Here is a 13,138-nt window from a genome sequence, read left to right on the forward strand (position 1 = left end):
TCGGAGCCGGGCAGGGCAGCTAGAGTCTTCCACAGGCAGCCCTGCGCACTCCGGAGGTGGGCCCCGCCCACACAGCCAGCTTCTCCAGGTTCCCGGAGCGGGCCCGCTAGTGAGAGCCTTTCTGACCAGAACAAGCTCCAAGTCCTGGAGCCAGCACAGCACAGTGTACTCTGGCACACAAGCAGCTTCAGGGACCAGGATAGGGCAGCCAGAGACCTCCCCAAGTAGCCTGGACCCCTGAGGTGGGAGGTGCCTTTCAAGGCTAGCTTCTCAGACCAGACCGCCCAGTGAGAGGTATTCTACATAGAACCAGCCACAAGCCCCCGAACCAACGGAGAGCTTCGATCTGCAAGCAGCCTCTGGGATCAGGGCAGGGCAGCCAGACACCTCTTCAAGCGGCTCTGCCCACTCCGGCCGCAGGCTCTCTTCACGAGGCGATCCAAGATGGCGGCCTAGAGGGTGACTGCACCCCCAGTCGCTCCAGAACCCAGGAGTTAAGAAGGGGAGGCATTGAGAGACTCGGACTGAAATAGAGCCACAGGTGAGTCTGCCCACTGGGTAAAGCTCGGCCCGGGTGGCAGGCCCAGATAGAGGTGGCTTATCGGAGCCGGGCAGGGCAGCTAGAGTCTTCCCAAGGTAGCCTTCTACACTCCGGCAGTGGGCTCCTCCCACACGGCCAGCTGCACGGTGCAGGCCCACAGTGAGAGCATTTCCGCACAGAGCCAGTTCCAAACCGTGGAACCCGTAGGGGGCTAGGGGCAGTTTTCTTCGGATGTGCTGCTTTATCAGATTCCTCCAAGACTTCAGGCTACTGAAGGCTGGGAGGTGATACACTGGAAATCTACCGGGACACTATAAGCCAATAGCGGAAAACTGCAATATCTCAGGGTCCCACTGACAGCTGACCAATATGAGAAAACAAGGGAAGAAAATGTCCCAAACAAACCTAGATACTACATCAATAAAACCCAATGACAGCACAGCAGAAGAAATGTCAGAAAGGGAGTTCAGAATGTATGTAATTAAAACGATCAGGGAAGCTAATGAGGAGATGAAAGAGCAAATGCAGGCATTGAAGGAGGAGATGAAAGAGCAAATGCAGGCATTAAATGATTGCACCAATCAACAGTTAAAAGACCAAATACGGGAAGCAAGAGATCATTTCAATAAAGAGTTAGAGATACTGAAAAAAAAAACATACTGAAATACTTGAAATGAAGGAAACAATAAACCAAGTTAAAAACTCCATAGAAAGCATAACCAATAGGATAGAACACCTGGAAGACAGAACCTCAGACATTGAAGACAAATTATTTAATCTTGAAAGTAAAGTTGGCCAAACAGAAAAGATGGTAAGAAATCATGAACAGAATCTACAAGAATTATGGGATATCATGAAAAGGCCAAATTTAAGAATTATTGGGATTGAGGAAGGCTTAGAGAAACAAACCAAAGGAATGAACAATCTATTCAATGAAATAATAACAGAAAAATTCCCAAATCTGAAGAATGAAATGGAAAACCAAGTACAAGAGGCTTATAGAACTCCAAACATACAAAATTACAACAGACCCACACCAAGGCACATTATTATGAAAATACCTAACATACAAAATAAAGACAGAATTTTAAAGGCCGCGAGAGAAAAGAATCAAATTACATTCAGGGGGAAACCAATAAGAATATCAGCAGATTTTTCAATCCAGACCCTAAAAGCTAGAAGGGCCTGGAACAACATATACCAAGCCCTGAAAGAAAACGGATGCCAACCAAGAATCTTATACCCAGCAAAACTTACCTTCAAATTTGACGATGAAATAAAATCCTTCCATGATAAACAAAAGCTAAAGGAATTTACAAAAAGAAAGCCGGCATTACAGAACATTCTCAGCAAAATATTCCATGAGGAAGAGATGAAAAACAATGATGCAAATCAGCAACAGGAGGCGCTAGCCTAAAGGAATAGCCAAATAAAGGAGAAACCAAATCATGTCAAAAACAAATATGAGTCAATTGACTGGGAATACAAATCATATCACAATAATAACCCTGAATGTCAATGGCCTGAACTCATCAATCAAAAGACACAGACTGGCAGATTGGATTAAAAAGAAAAATCGAACAATATGCTGCCTGCAAGAGACTCACCTCATAGAAAGAGACACCCATAGACTAAAGGTGAAAGGATGGGGAAAAACATACCATGCACACGGACACAGCAAAAAAGCTGGAGTATCCATCCTCATCTCAGATAATGTGGACTTCAAACCAAAACTAGTCAGAAGGGATAAAGAAGGACATTACATGCTGCTTAAGGGAAGCATAAATCAGCAAGACATAACAATCATAAATATCTATGCCCCGAACATTGGCTCATCCACGTACGTCAAACAAATCCTTCTCAATTCCAGAAATCAAATAGACCACAACACAATAATACTAGGCGATTTTAACACGCCTCTCTCACCACTGGATAGATCGTCCAAACAAAAATTGAATAAAGAAACTATAGATCTCAACAACACAATCAACAATTTAGACTTAACGGACATATATAGAATATAACATCCAACAAAGAACGAATACACTTTCTTCTCAGCAGCACATGGATCCTTCTCTAAAATAGACCATATTTTATGCCACAAAGCTACTGTTAGCAAATACAAGAAGATAGAGATACTACCCTGTACTCTATCAGATCATAATGGATTGAAATTAGAAATAAATGGCAGAATAAAAAACAGAAACTTCTCCAATACCTGGAGATTAAATAATACACTATTATATGATGAATGGAAAACAGAAGACATCAGGAGGGAAATAAAAAAATTCTTAGAAGTAAACGAGAACACAGACACATCATATCAAAATCTCTGGGACACTATGAAAGCAGTACTTAGAGGAAGATTTATTTCATGGGGCGCATTCAAAAAAAGAAGTAGAAATCAACAAATAAACAACTTAACACTACAGCTCAAAGTCCTAGAAAAAGAAGAGCAGACCAATACCAAAAGTAGTAGAAGACAGGAAATAGTTAAAATCAGAGCCGAAATCAACGAAATCGAAACAAAAGAAACAATTGGAAAAATTAACAAAATAAATAGTTGGTTCTTTGAAAAAATAAATAAAATTGATAAACCCTTAGCCACACTAACAAAAGAAAGAGGGAGAAAACTCAAATTACTAAAATTCGGAATGAACAAGGAAACATCACAACAGACACGAGTGAAATACAAAACATAATTAGAAGCTATTTCGAAAATCTATACTCCAACAAAACAGAAAACCTCGAAGACATCAACAAATTTCTAGAGACATATGAATTACCTAAACTGAACGAGGAGGACATACACAACTTAAATAAACCAATTTCAAGCAATGAAATAGAAGAGGTCATCAAAAGCCTACCAACAAAGAAAAGTCCAGGACCAGATGGGTTCTCAGCTGAGTTCTACAAAACCTTTAAAGAAGAGCTCATTCCAATACTCCTCAAACTATTCCATGAAATAGAAGAGGAGGGAACCCTCCCAAACTCGTTCTATGAAGCCAATATCACCCTGATACCTAAACCAGACAGAGACACATCGAGGAAAGAAAATTTCAGACCAATATCCTTAATGAACATCGACGCAAAAATTCTCAACAAAATTTTAGCAAATCGCATACAAATATATATTAAAAAGATAGTGCACCACGATCAAGTGGGTTTTATCCCAGGGATGCAAGGTTGGTTCAACATTCGGAAATCAATAAATGTCATTCACCATATCAACAGACTTAAAGTTAAGAATCACATGATTATTTCAATAGATGCAGAAAAAGCATTTGATAAAATACAGTATCCCTTCATGCTCAAAACACTAGAAAAAATTGGGGTAGTGGGAACATTCCTAAACATTATAAAGGCAATCTACGCTAAGCCCATGGCTAATATCATTCTAAATGGTGAAAAACTGAAAGCGTTCCCCCTAAAAACTGGAACAAGGCAGAGATGCCCTCTTTCACCGCTTCTATTCAACATCGTCCTTGAGACTCTAGCCAGAGCAATCAGACAAACCAAAGAAATTAAAGGGATACGAATAGGAAAAGAAGAACTCAAACAATCCCTGTTCGCTTATGACATGATTATATATTTAGAGGAACCTGGAAATTCCACCAGAAAACTTTTAGAACTCATAAGTGAATTCAGTAAAGTAGCAGGTTACAAGATCAATGCTCATAAATCCAATGCATTTTTATACATAAGTGATGAATCTTCAGAAAGAGAAATTAGGATAACTACCCCATTCACAATAGCATCGGAAAAAATAAAATACTTGGGAATCAATCTCACAAAAGAGGTGAAAGACCTCTACAATGAGAGCTACAGAACACTAAAGAAAGAAATTAAAGAAAACCTTAGAAGATGGAAAGATCTCCCATGTTTCTGGATAGGCAGAATTAATATTGTCAAAATGGCTATACTACCTAAAGTGCTATACAGATTCAATGCAATTCCAATTAAAATCCCAATGATGTACCTTGCAGAAATAGAGCAAGCAATTATGAAATTCATCTGGAAGAATAGAAAACCTAGAATAGCTAAAGCAATCCTCAGTAGCAAGAGTGAAGCAGGGGGTATTGCAATACCAGATCTTCAACTCTACTACAAAGCAATAGTAACAAAAACGGCATGGTATTGGTACCAAAATAGACAGGTAGATCAATGGTACAGAATAGAGGACATGGACACAAACCCAACTAAATACAATTTTCTCATACTAGACAAAGGTTCCAACAATATGCAATGGAGAAAAGATAGCCTCTTCAACAAATGGTGCTGGGAAAACTGGAAAACCATATGCAATAGAATGAAATTAAACCCCTATCTCTCACCCTACACAAAACTCAACTCAAAATGGATCAAGGACCTCGGAATCAGACCAGAGACCCTGCATCTTATAGAAGAAAAAGTAGGTCCAAATCTTCAACTTGTTGGCTTAGGATCAGACTTCCTTAACAGGACTCCCATAGCACAAGAAATAAAAGCAAGAATCAACAACTGGGATAGATTCAAACTAAAAAGCTTTCTCTCAGCAAAGGAAACTATCAGAAATGTGAAGAGAGAGCCTACAGAGTGGGAGAATATCTTTGCCAACCATACCTCAGATAGAGCGCTAATTTCCAGAATCTATAAAGAACTCAAAAAACTCTACACCAAGAATACAAATAATCCAATCAACAAATGGGCTAAGGAAATGAACAGACACTTCACAGAAGAAGATGTACAAGTAATCAACAGATATATGAAAAAATGTTCAACATCCCTAGTAATAAGGGAAATGCAAATCAAAACTACCCTAAGATTTCATCTCACCCCAATTAGAATGGCGATTATCAAGAATACAAGCAACAATAGGTGTTGGCGAGGATGTGGTGAAAAAGGTACACTCACATTGCTGGTGGGGTTGCAAATTAGTGCAGCCACTCTGGAAAGGAGTGTGGAGATTCCTCAGAAAGCTTGGAATGGAAACACCATTTGACCCAGCTATCCCACTCCTCGGCCTATACCCAAAGGACTTAAAATCAGCATACTACAGAGATACAGCCACATCAATGTTCATTGCTGCTCAATTCACCATAGCCAGACTGTGGAACCAACCTAGATGCCCTTCAGTTGATGAATGGATAAAGAAACTGTGATATATATATATACAATGGAATATTACTCAGCCATAAAGAATGATAAAATTATGGCATTTGCAGGCAAATGGATGAAATTGGAGAATACCATGCTAAGTGAGATAAGCCAATCTCAAAAAACCAAAGGATGAATGATCTCGCTGATAAGTGGATGATGACACATAATGGGGGGGTGGGAGGGGTTAGTGTTAGGGTTAGAGTTAGGGTTAGGGAGGGGGGCAAGAATGGAGGAAGGACTGTATAGAGGGAAAAGAGGGATGGGAGGAAGGAAAAAATAACAGAATGAATCAAACAACATTACCCTATGTAAATTTATGATTACACAAATGGTATGCCTTTACTCCATGTACAAACAGAAACAACATATATCCCATTTGTTTACTATAAAAAAAAATAAAGCATCTGAAAGTTAAAAAAAAAATACCTATCATATTTGTTACTGTTTTCTATTTGTTTTCCTTATTCTTTGTTCTTATTGTCTTCAACTACTTTTCTGTGTTAGTGGTTTTAATTGAGCATTTTATATGATCCTATTTCACTTCTTACTTCTCATATTAAACTTTTTAACTTATTTTAGCAATTGCCCTGGAGTTTGAAAAATACATGTACAACTAATTGAAGTCCACTTACAAATGACACTAGAATGCAAATAATTCCAATCCCTTTCTCCTGTCTCTTGGATAATGGTGGTCATTCATTTTTCTTATGTATAAGCTATATTCATTCCCACTATCTTGGGAGGCTGAGGCAGGAAAAGTCCTAGGTCAACCTGGGCCTGAGACCCTTTCTCAAAATAAAAAATGGGATGGTCTGGGAATGTAGCTCAATGTTAGAGTGTCCATGGGTTCCATTCCCAGTACCACACACAAAACAACACACAAGCACACACAAAACACAACCAGGCAAACCCCCTCCAAATGATAATGATTGAATACATTGTTGCTATTATTATTATTATTTTTTTAAACAGATAAAGCTTGTTTTTATTTAAAGGACTGAGACCACTATGTACAGACACAAGAGGGGAGCTTTATTTCTTGGTCTCTTTCTCCTTGGACTGTGTTTGATGACCTCTTCCTTCTTGGTCTGCAGGCGCTCTTTGCGGGGCTTGCGTGCCTCCTTGGTCTTAGACCTGTGGGCCTCAGCCTGGTCAGCCAGGAGCTCCTTGCGGGCCTTATCTGCCTTCAACTTGTGGACGTGTTCCATGAGAATCCGCTTGTTTTTGAACACATTCCCCTTTACCTTCAGGTAGAGGCTGTGATACGTGTGTTGGTCAATCTTCTTAGACTCATGGTAGCTCCTGAGCAGCCTGCGCAGAATCTGCATCCTCCTCACCCAGGTTACCTCCTCCGGCCTTGGAGCATTAGCTGTGCCCGTCAGCTTACCTGTGCCCATATGCCTGCCCTTCCCGCGAGCCAATGTATTTTTCCGGCATCGAGCCCGGGAATGGACAGTCACTGGTTTGCGGATGATCAGCCCATCTTTGATCAGCTTCCGGATCTGCTGACGAGAGTTGGCACTGGCGATTTCACTGGGGTCCAACCAGACCTCCTTTTTCCCACAGCGCAGGACGCTGGAGACAAACCTCTGCTGAAGCCTGAGCGTACTCATGGCTGCGGCTGCGGCAGCGAAAGGAGCTATTACTATTTTGAATAAACTTATCTGCTAGGTCCATTCACAATAAGAAAAATAAAAGGGTTTGTTTCACTTTCACTTGTTCTTTATCTTTTTTTTGTTTAGGTAGATCCAAGTTTCTGACCTATGTCATTTTCCTTCTCTAAAAAAAAAACTTCTTTTAACATTTCTCTCAAGGCAGGTCTACTGACAACAAATTTCCTCAATTTTTTTTTGTCAGAGAATATATTTCTTTTTCATGTTGAAGGATAATTTCATAGGATATAAAATTCTAGGTTAATGTATTTTTTCTCTCAGTGCTATAATATTTCACCCCACTTTCTTCTTCCTTGTTTAGTTTCTGAAGAGAAGTTGGATGTGTTTCTTTTCTTCACTCCTCCATAGGTAAGGTGCTTTTCCCCTCTGGCTTTTTAGATTTTTTTCTTTAGTTTTCCACTTTCTTAGTTTGACTATGATACACCTAGGTATAGTTCTTCTGAAATATATCCTGCTTGCTGTTCTATGTGTTTCCTTAATGTGTGATTTGGTGTCTGACATAAATTTGACGAAATCACAGTCTTTATTGTTTCAAATATTGCTGCAGTTCTATTATTTCATTTCTTTTCTCTCTGGTATTCCTATTTATTATGCATACATTAAACCTTTTGTACTTGTCCCACAATGCTTGGATATTCTGTTATTATTTATTAAGAATTTTTTATCCTCTTTGGATTTCCACTTGGAGAATCTGTTGTTTATTCTCAAGCTCAGAGTCTTTCTTCAGCCATGTGTGGTCTACTAATGAGCCCATCAAAGGCATTCTTTTTCTGCTAGAGTTTTTTGATCTCTAGTTTTTTTTTTTTTTTAAATTCTTTTTTAGAATTTCAACTCTCTGCATACATTATCCAGTTGTTCTGGCATGCGATCTGCTTTTTTCATTTGAACCCTTAGCATATTAATCATAGTTATTTTAAATTCATGGTCTAGTAATTCTAATATTCCCTGCCAAATCTGGGTGTGCTTCTGATGCTTTCTCTGTTTCTTTCAAGTGTGCCTTTTGCCTTTTAGTATAGTTTGTAATTTTTTGTTGAGAGGCAGACATAATGTATTACATAAAAGGAACTGTGGAGAATAGGCCTTTAGCAGCGTGGTGCTAAGGTGTGGAGGGAGGGGAAGCCCTATGATTGGGTCTCAGTCATTTAGTGAGCATGTGTTCTTGGACTGTGAATTTTACAGATGAGTCTAAGCTTTCTCTCCCCTCACCGCCTAGGTGGTACAGGATTTCTAGAGAGGTTGTAGTTCAGTATTTCCCTTCTCCCTTTAGAGTAAGCTCTGGTTTCTCTCCAGGGCAGTCCTTGTTAAGAAGAACAGAATGTTCTGCTATATTTCTCAATGATTACTCTTTCCTTCTCCCTGCCAGAAACCCAATAGGATTTTTCTCCAATTATTTTTATGAGAGCTTGGTAGAGCTTGTTAGAGCTTCTGGAGGAAGAACTCAACAAAGTGTTCCGCACATTCCATAACAGGCACCCTGGAATATTTAACTCTCACATTGTTCACACTGACCCTCCAGCAATTCATCAATTACCATCTGCTCTCTAAACCTGTTGCACTGTTTGAATTTTGGGATCTTCCTTTGTCATCATTTCTGGAATTCTCTCCTATTTGAAATTCTTTGTTTTCAGGAGTCCATTCTTTCCCTTTTAATTTGATTTATCTTCTTGTTTTGATTGTGTGTGCTTTTCAATAACATCTTGAAGAAGTTTTCCTGGAGAAATATTTCTTTAAACACTGCTTTTAAAAAAATGCCTGTGTTCTATTCTCCTCCCTGAACTGATATTTGGATTTATAGAACATCCTAGGTTAGAAGTAATTTTCCATTAGAATTAAATAAAGAAGGCATTGATCCATTAGTTTCTAGCTTCTGGTTTTGCTAATGAGAAGCTGAGAAATTTCAAACAAACCATCCTCACTCCTGACCTGAAAAGTTTTTTATTTTTCCTCTTTATTTTTTTATCTATTTATTACACTATTCTTTTTGTTTATGTTATTAGCACATTATAGTTATACATAATAGTAGGATTCATTTTGACATATTTATAAATGCATATAATATAAATTACTTCAATTCAATCCCAAGTACTTCGATTTCCCTTCCCTCCTCCCTTCCTCAATCCTCTTCCTCTGTTCTCCTGGTTTTCCCTCTATTTATTGATGTTTTTTAAAATTAATACATTATACTTATAAATAAAAGTGGAATTAATTGTGATATATTCATACACACGCATAGCATAATTTGGTCAATTTCATTTTGCATTTCCTCTTTCCCCTTTTCCCATCCCTTCTCCCTCACCTTGAATTTTTTTTTTTTTTTTTAAGAGACAGAGTCTTGCTCTGTTGCACAGGATGCTCTTAAACTCCTGTATTCAAGTGATCCTAACAACCTCTGCTTTCCAAGTGCTGAGATTATAGACATGCACCACAATACCTGACTTCTCTTTATTTTTAATATTCTGCATCTTCACTGTTTTGCAATTTAGTGTTGATTTATTTTCATTAATTTGGCTGAGGACAGCAAAGGCCTTTCAATCTTGAAACAGACGTTCTTCAATTCTTAGAACTTTTATTTCATTATTTCTTCCCCTCCATTTCTCTGTTCGCTATGTAACTTCTCATAGTAAGATGTTGACTTATCCTCATGTCTTTGTCTTTTCTTCTGTCTTATGGGAAATTTCCTCAATTGTATTTTCTAAGCTTTAAGTTTCAGTTCTCATATTAGTAATTTCTGGAAGCTCTTTTTCTCTGATTATGCCTTTTTCTTAACATCTTATTTATTTATATTTTTTAGCACTTAGTAACTCTTAATCTTATTTTATAGATACAATGTTTTTCTCATTTTTTTCCCTGAGGGTTAACTAATAGTTTATAATTAAAAAATATTTTTCTTTCTACATTGCCTTTGTTTATTCTGATTCCTTTCTACACATTGTTGGATAGGAGAAATTTAGTCAGTTGACTTTGTGGCCTAAGAAGTTGGATGGTCTTTTTCAGATTTTCAAGAATCTTCCTGTTTTCATTTCCCACAATTACAGTCAGTTCTTATTATTCCTGATAATTGTGTTCTACAAATATGCTGAAAACACTGAATTAGCAAATACTGAACCCTTCTCTGCAGGAGAAATTCATGGTTGGCTTCCCTTGAACCTCTGGTCATATTTTCAGAACTATCCTCAGGGGCCATTTGAAATAGTGAAATCACTACCAAAAGACACCAAAATGCAAAACTTGTGGCACTAAATAAACCATGGGAAGCGGGTTTGGGGGATAGGGGTTGTAGCTCAGTGGTAGAGCGCTTTCTTAGCACGTGTAAGTTTCAATACTAAGCACAACATAAAAATAAATAAAATAAAGGTATTGTGTCCATTTACAATTAAAAATATTTAAAAAAAGACATGGGAAGGACACTTGTAAATAGTCTGGGAGGTCAAACAAGAAAGTAGAGTGTTGCTTTATCCCAACTCAGCTGGGAATGCATGCATAGGGGTAACTTAAATTTTCTAATACTCCCTGTCTATGAATTAATGAAAAAGCATGGTGAGTATTGATTTGGAAGTTACAAATAAATTTTAGCAAGTAGGTGAAGTCAAAAATAAGAAATACATGAATAGTGAAAGTAGATTAAACTGACATGGTGTCTCAAATTCCTGAGCTGTGTGAGAGTTCATGGCATAATTCTGCTTCCTTCTTCTTGTCATCCCTTTTATGAATTCTAGGTTTCAATTTTCTCATCTTTACCAATTAGTTTACCACTGATTCATTTCTCATTTTCCAAAAATTTGTTAATATCTTTGTTATTTGCTATTGTCTCTTTTCCCATGTGCTTTTCTTCATGGTTCTGTACTTTTCCTATACATTTACTATGATTTCTCTGGAGTTTCCTGACAGAGTGGAGATAAACTCAGATGCTTAACTGGCCATGTCTTAACTGGAATTCTGTGACACACAGTACTTTAAGTAAAGTGTTGTACATATAATAGATGTTTGCATGTTTGGTTGAATAAATTAAAGAAGTGCTTGGTATTTTTATACTAACATTTACCTTTCCTACATAGTACACTATAATGGAATCTTAAGTATCTTATACTTATGATGTACTATGTAAAAGACTACTCCCTCATCCTTGTTTCTGCTAACCTCTTCTAGTTAGTAGAGTATTGCTTAAGGAAGTTGAGGAATGGGTTTTAAAAGAAAAAGAACTACAAAGCATACCTTGTTTTAAAACTTAGGTTGGGTTTCTTTCTGATTGCATCATAACCTACTCATTAGTCTGTTTTCTTTATGATTTTGTCAGTTAGTTATAAAAGATCGTAAAAATTACAGTGCCCAAAGGGATACCAGAAATCCCAATTTAACCCTTTGGTTTATAGAAATTCAGAGTTAGGCTGCCTTGGTTCAATTCTTGACTTTACTACTTAACTTTGGACAGTTTCTCAATTGTTTTGACTTCAGTTTTTTCATCTGTACAATAGGAATAAGGGTACTGCCAATGTCAGAGGATTATTATGAAGATTAAATGAGATAATTTAATTTTTTAATAATATCCCTGACATATAGTAAGAGCTCTACATATTATTAATTATCATTATTATTAATAGTGGCTAATCTGAGGCTCTTGCCTGTCAGTTCAGTGAATTTTCCTTTACATATGAATAAGAATTATAAACATTATTTCTGAGTAGCTATCATTATTTCCTTTCCATTGTTTTTTTTTCTTTGTTTGAAGATAATTGCATGATTGCATATTTCTGTTTTCAAGTTAAAATACTCTCAGGATTTCACCTATTACCACATTCATAAGAACTTCCTGAATAGAAACTTTAAAATTTAGTCATTTCTTTTATTTATGGTTCTTTCAGATGATACTTCTTTAAAGTTGAGTGACTTGACAGATGCAGATGATTATTTATTTATTTATTTATTTCAATTACAATAATACAATCCATTTCCCAGCATGAGTGGATAAGTGCCACTGTGGGTTGGGCTGGGCTTAAAAGCAAAGGAAAAGCCCCCAAACAACTAGAGAGGAAATGCAGAGTATAAATTAAAGTCCAGATCATCCTCTCAGTCCTGATTTGTGCTGTAGGGGAAGGAGTTGCCTTTGAGGTGGATCCTTTGAATCAGCACCTGTGGGATACCACCAAGTACTAAAGGTGAGTGCCAACTCATTTAGAACAGTGACAACCCAAGCCCTCTTTTCCTACCATGTAAGAATCTTCTGCTGTCTTCAGTCAAACTATGGGTCAGAACCTATCACACGAATTACTCCTTAATCAGACTGATTGTTGACAGTTATAGGGAATTTACTCTTTTGGCAGGTAATATTTAAAATGCTGGGGTGTGGTTGGGAAGTCATGGGTGTCAGGAATCAGAGACTGGGGAAAGTATTTAAATGTAGTGAATTTATCTTTCAGAAACTCAAAGTAGAGAAAATTATACTAGGAGAGGCAAAAAAAAAATCCTTGCATGTATTGGTGTTTCATGGCAGGAGAGCTAGGGAGACCAATTGTTAATAATATGTGACTTTAGTGGAGAGCTAAGCTTTGGAATCAGACAGTATGGTTTTGAATTCTCTTTATGCCACTTACACTCTTATTTTTTAACTGTTTACATGATGTCTCTGAGCCTCAATTTCCTTATCTGTGAAGAGGAGATACCAACTCTATAGGGATTTTAAGGAGAGGATAAAATTCATGTAATGTAATTAGCACTTGGTAGTCTCTTATGTTACATTATTTTGTTGTTCTTTCCAATCTTGTTTCTGGTCATCTCAGAATGTTCTTGT

The 13,138-nt window shown here is 37.5% G+C and overlaps 1 protein-coding gene and 1 pseudogene across 1 annotated transcript in view; one reads left to right on the forward strand and one right to left on the reverse strand.

Moving 5' to 3' along the window:
- Il31ra (interleukin 31 receptor A) overlaps positions 1 to 13,138 on the forward strand; it is a 100,102-nt gene that overhangs the window by 25,238 nt on the left and 61,726 nt on the right. The window lies entirely within an intron of this gene.
- LOC124986272 (60S ribosomal protein L19-like) lies at positions 6,713 to 7,293 on the reverse strand (annotated as a pseudogene).

Source organism: Sciurus carolinensis, chromosome 6, assembly GCF_902686445.1.
Source record: "Sciurus carolinensis chromosome 6, mSciCar1.2, whole genome shotgun sequence".
In the NCBI taxonomy this organism is placed as follows: domain Eukaryota; kingdom Metazoa; phylum Chordata; class Mammalia; order Rodentia; family Sciuridae; genus Sciurus; species Sciurus carolinensis.